Source organism: Mus caroli, unplaced genomic scaffold (genome assembly GCF_978045245.1).
Source record: "Mus caroli unplaced genomic scaffold, Mus_caroli_1 scaffold_9, whole genome shotgun sequence".
NCBI classification, from domain to species: Eukaryota; Metazoa; Chordata; class Mammalia; order Rodentia; family Muridae; genus Mus; species Mus caroli.
In genome coordinates this window covers 30,672,858-30,678,571 of record NW_028227264.1, presented here as the reverse complement: position 1 = coordinate 30,678,571, position 5,714 = coordinate 30,672,858, and the positions used below count along the sequence as shown (strand labels likewise).

General features: G+C 41.6%; 1 pseudogene; it reads right to left on the bottom strand.

The window, feature by feature from the left end:
* Positions 1-4,419: 4,419 nt before the first annotated feature.
* LOC110303641 (stathmin pseudogene) lies at positions 4,420-5,378 on the bottom strand (annotated as a pseudogene).
* Between the last annotated feature and the right edge of the window lie 336 nt (positions 5,379-5,714).

Below are 5,714 nucleotides of genomic sequence, written 5' to 3'. Positions count from 1 at the left end.
ATTTTCTCAATTAGTGATCAATAAGGGGAGGTCCCAGCCCATTGTAGGTAGTGTCATCCCTAGGTTAGTAGTCCTGGGTTCTATAAAAAAGCAAGCTGAGCAAGCCAGGGGAAGCAATCCAGTAAGCAGTAGCTCTCCAGTACCTCTGCATCAGCTCCTGCTTGCAAGTCCCTGCCCTGTGTGAGTTCCTGTCCTGATGTCCTTTGGTGATGAATAGCACCATGGAAGTGTAAGGTGAATAAACACTTTCTTCCCCATCTAGCTTCTTGGTCATAATGACTTGTACTGGAATACAAACCCTGAGTAAGACAATGTACATCAGAAAGAAGTCACTGTATCAACTGAACACTGTATATGGGCACTAGCAATTTGCTCTATGAAAGAATACCCACTATTTTTGGTTTTCCATTTCTTGGTATATTCTCTTTTATCTGTTGAAATTTATACAATAAGTCAGGATCACAGACCTATATTGAGTATACTGTCTGGTCCTACCTCACAAGGAATCAACTATTTAGCAGAAAATGGCAACAGTAGACTTTCACCTTCAAAATGATATTGTGATAAAAAATTAATATGCCATCTATATGAGTTTACCTTCCTTGGTATAGTAATCTAGTGAGCATCATCATGTTATACTAAGTGATCTACACTGTAACAAAGGAGAGATATTACCATGGTGTAAATTGGTTCTACCATGTAATCACATAATGTGCAGTTTAAAGCCACCAGCCTAAGGAAGCAATTATGTGCCTTCCTGTAAGTAGTGCTAAGGTTCCTGATGGAGGAAGACACATCTCCAAATAACATATGTGCCTACAACAATAGTTTTTGACTTAGCAATTAGAAAACATGGGGTTAAGAGTAATAATGTCAGAGGGACCCTGCTTACTTCTTCCTGGTATCTGTTATAGCTAAGAGATTGCATTGGTTCTCAGAAGCAACTTGGACTTCAGACTTTTAAAAGTGTTGCAAACATTTGAATGTATTGTGAAATCATTTAGTATTATTAGATAACAATGAGTTTATGGGGAGAGGTGATGAAAGTTATAACTTAGAAGCAATATATTTTGGTGTAAATTTGACAACCAGTAGATTCAATCGCTTCAGAAATTTCTGCTTTACAGTCATTATTTCCCAGAGGGTATACTATTATACCAGAATAGATATATAAATCCCACTAGATTTAAAAACATGTATGCTGCCTGGGTATGTTTTGGACCACATAAACATGAAACAAAAGGTTATAAAATGAGTTCACATACTGGTAGGGCCAGTCATTCCTAGAATTCTAAACATTAAGGCTGCTGGTGTCTAATAAGAATAGTGAAAAGATGTTCAGCATCCTTAATCATCAGGGATATGCAAATCAAAATATCCCTGAGATTCTACCTCAAACCAGACAGAAAGGCTAAGATCAAAAATTCAGGTGGCAGCAGATACTTGTGAAGATGTGGAGAAAGAGGAGCAATCTTCCATTGCTGGTGGGATTGCAAGCTGGTACAACCACTCTGGAAAGCAGTTTGGTGTTTCCTCAGAAAATTGGACATAGTACTACCAGAGGATCCAGCAATACCACTCCTGGGCATATACTCAGAGGATGTTCCAACTAGTAATAAGGAAACGTGTTCTACTATGTTCATAGCAGCCTTATTTATAATAGCCAGAAGCTGGAAAGAACCCAGATGTCCCTCAACAGAGGAATGGATACAGAAAATGTGGTACATTTACACAATGGAGTACTACTCAGCTATTAAAAACAATGAAATTATTAAATTCTTAGGCAAATGGATGCTTCTGGAAGATAACATCCTGAGTGAGTTAACCCAATCCCAAAAGAACACACATCCTATTCACTCACTGATAAGTGGATATTGGCCCAGAAACTTAGAATACCCAAAATACAATTTGTAAAACACATGAAACTCAAGAAGAAGGAAGAACAAAGTGTGGATACTTCATTCCTTCTTAGAATGGGGAACAAAATACCCAAGGAAAGAGTTAAAGAGACAAAGTTCAGAGCTGAGATGGAAGGAAGGACCATCCAGAGACTGCCCCACCCAGGGATCCATCCTATAAACAACCACCAAACCCAGACACTATTGCATATGCCAGCAAGATTTTGCTGAAAGGACCTTGATATAGATGTTTCTTGTGAGGCTATGCCAGTGCCTGGCAAATACAGAAGTGGATGCTCACAATTATCTACTGGATGGAACACAGGGCCCCCAATAAAGAAGCTAGAGAAAGTACCCAAGGAGCTAAAGGGGTCTGCAACCCTATAGGTGGAACAACAATATGAACTAACTGGTACTCTCCAGAGCTTGGATCTCCAGTTGCATATGTAGCAGAGAATGGCCTAGTGGATCATCAATGAGATGAGAGGCCCTTGGTCTTGCAAAGATTATATGCCCTAATACAGGAGAATTCCAGGGCCAGGAAGTGAAAGTGGGTGGGTTGGGGAGCAGGGCAGGGGAGGATATAGGGGACTTTCAGAGGAAACTATGAAAAGGGATAGCATTTGAAATGTAAATGGAGAAAATATATACTATAAAAAAAGAAAAAAAAAGAATAGGGAAAATCCACAGGGATCCCCAAGTTCAGTCTAATGGTTGGGTGTAAATATCTGCTTCTGTTTTAGTCGGCTGCTTATTGGACCTCTCAGAGGACAGCCATGCTAGGTTCCTGTCTGTAAGCACACCATAGCATCAGTCAGGCCTTGGAGCTTCCTCCTGAGATGGATGACAAGTTGGGCTGGTCACTGGACCTCCCTTCCCTCAGTCTTCTTCATTTTTGTCCCTGCAGTTCTTTTAGACAGGAATAATTCTGGATCAGAGTTTTTGACTGTGAGATGGCAACCCATCCCTCCACTTTATGCTGTCTTTTCTACTGGAGGTAGACTCTACGACTTACCTCTCCCCACTGTTGGGTATTTCATCTAAGGTCCTCCCTTTGAGTCTTGAGAGTCTCTCATCTCCCAGGTCTCTATTAATTTTTAGAGGATTCCCCAACCCTCCACCCCCCACCTCCACCCCCTAGGTTCCATATTTCCATTCATTCTGCTGGATCTCAGGGCCTCCCTCCTGTCTCCTCTCCCCAATCCCAATACCTGATCTTGTACCAGTTTTTTCCCTTCCTGAACCCTCTCCAACCTAGGTCCCTCCATCTCTCTGCCTTCCACAATTGTGATTGTTCTCTCCTTCCTCCCAAGTGGGATTGAAGCATCATCACTTGGGCCCTTCTGTTTGTTAACATTCTTGAGTTCTGCGAATTGTGTCCTATGTCTTCTGTACTTTTTTGGCCAATATCCAACTTATTAGTGAGTACACACCATGCATGTTCTTTTGGATCTGAGTTACCTCACTTAAGATGATATTTTCTAGTTCCATCCATTTGCTTGCAAAACTCATGTTGTTCTTATTCTTAATAGCTGAACTGTATTTCTTTGTGTAAATAAAACACATTTTCTGTATCCCTTCTTCCATTGTGGGACATCTGGGTTGTTTACAGTTTCTGGCTATTTCTAATAAGGCTGGTATGAATGTAGTGAAGCATGTGTCCCTGTGGTATGGTGAAGCATCTTTTGGGTATATGCCCAAGAATGGTATAACTGGGTCTTCAGGAAGATCTATTTCTAATTTTCTGAGGAATGACCCCTATGGTTGAATTAGAGAAAGGCTGGAAGAAGCTAAGGCTTCTTATGTCATTATATATTGTCCATTGTAAATTAAAGAATATACAATGGAATGAAGTAAGCATTACTATTCTGTAAAGTGGGCTTTTAAGTTCAGCATTGCTCATGTTCTCAGGAGATTAGTAGGATACAGCCATACCTGCTGCCAAAATGCAAAATAAATGGCATCTAGCTCAGTTTCTGGTAGAGGTCATGTCTCCCCTCTGAAACTACACAAGCCAGACTTGGACCATTTGCATTTATCCTGGCAATTTGGTCTTTTAAATAACACACCAGGTTTTCCCACTGAGCTTTCCTTACAAATGTTAGGGCTTTTCTATCCACATATTCCTAGGATCCCACAGCTTTTCACATGCAAGTGCTAAAGACCTAAGAACAAATAGGCTGTAAGTGGCCTTACTTTCAAGTGTCACTTTTCTATGTTGATTACGTGTTGATACTGTGACTACCTGACAAGAAGGAAGCAAAGAGAGGAAGAATTTTGGCCTATAGTTCAGGGAGATACAATCCTAATTTTGGCAAGGAAGTTTTGGCAGCAGGTAGGAAGCCATGGCAGTAAGGAAGGCCTTTTAGCAGGAATAAGCCACAGTCTTATTACAGTGATATGGTATTATTTTGGGGTTTTTACTCCACTTAGACCATAAAGTGTCAAAATAAAAGATATAAAACCTTAATATTTATTTTTTTTATTTTTATTTTATTTTATTTTTTTTTAAACAGCACTGTGCAGTTTATTAACCATTCAAGTACTGTAGCATCTGGTGAGATTGGGACAGAATTGGGATCGCAAGGTGAACAGATATTCAGCATCTAATGGGTTGGAAGAAGCCACTACGTACTCTTCACAAACGTCTTCCACAGTCAATACAGTACTAGCCATTAACCCAGCACACCGATTGTGCCCGAGTGGAAAAGATGCAACGAGAAAAATAGCTACATTAGAAAGACCAACACTTTAAAAAAGAGTAAAACACTTTCAGTTTCTCCCCTTGAGCCCCTAAAACATCTCACGGTCTGGATCTACCTATATGGTCCTACATCGGCTTCTAGACTATCTTTCAGGAGGGAAAGTAAATGACACTGGCCAGTACAGTCTTTGGATATTTAGGACGACGGGGTCGGGGAGAAAGTCAGCTCTCGGGACAACTTAGTCAGCCTCAGTCTCATCGGCGGGGTCTTTGGATTCTTTGTTCTTCCGCACCTCTTCCACGTGCTTGTCTTTCTCTCGCAAGCGCTCCAGCTTGGCCACCATCTGCGCCTCCCGGTTCTCTTTGTTAGCCTCCATTTTGTGGGTCAGCTTCTCCTCCGCCATCTTGCTGAAGTTGTTGTTCTCCTTGATGGCTTTCTGGACCACCTCCTTCTCATGCTCCCGCTTCTCCGCGAGCTGCTTCAAGACTTCCGCCTCATGAGACTTGCGTCTTTCCTCTGCAGCTTCTAATTTCTTCTGGATTTCCTCCAGGGAAAGGTCCTTCTTCTTTGGGGGGGAAAGGGGGAAATCGGGGACAGATTCTTTTGACTGAGGGCTGAGAATCAGCTCAAAAGCCTGGCCTGAGGCGCGCTCCTCCAGCTCTTTCACCTGAATATCAGAAGATGCCATGTCGAACAGAAGACAAGAGACTGGCTGTACACTCTACACAATCCACTGGCAAGGAAAGCCCTGCTCGGTCCGAGCCGCCTGGCCACACTCTCCAAACCTTAATATTTATAATAAGCCTAAGATCATCAGAGTTAGGCAATTATCAACCCTCCATGCTATTTTGATTACTTCTCCATTGATAACCCAGAGATACAACTTGTCATGCCTCATCTGGGTTGCTCCTACTATAACTGGTCATGAAAGTAGCATAGATGTGATAGTAATGCTTTTGATCAGAATGTGACTGAGAGACTCTCAGGGAAGTCTCTGGCCGTCTTCAGATGATGTTCAGTTTGTCCATAAATTTTTGGGCTCATCTCCCTAGATTGCATGAGACTCAAGGTGATACTCATTATAAACACAAATACTGTCTCCATACAACTA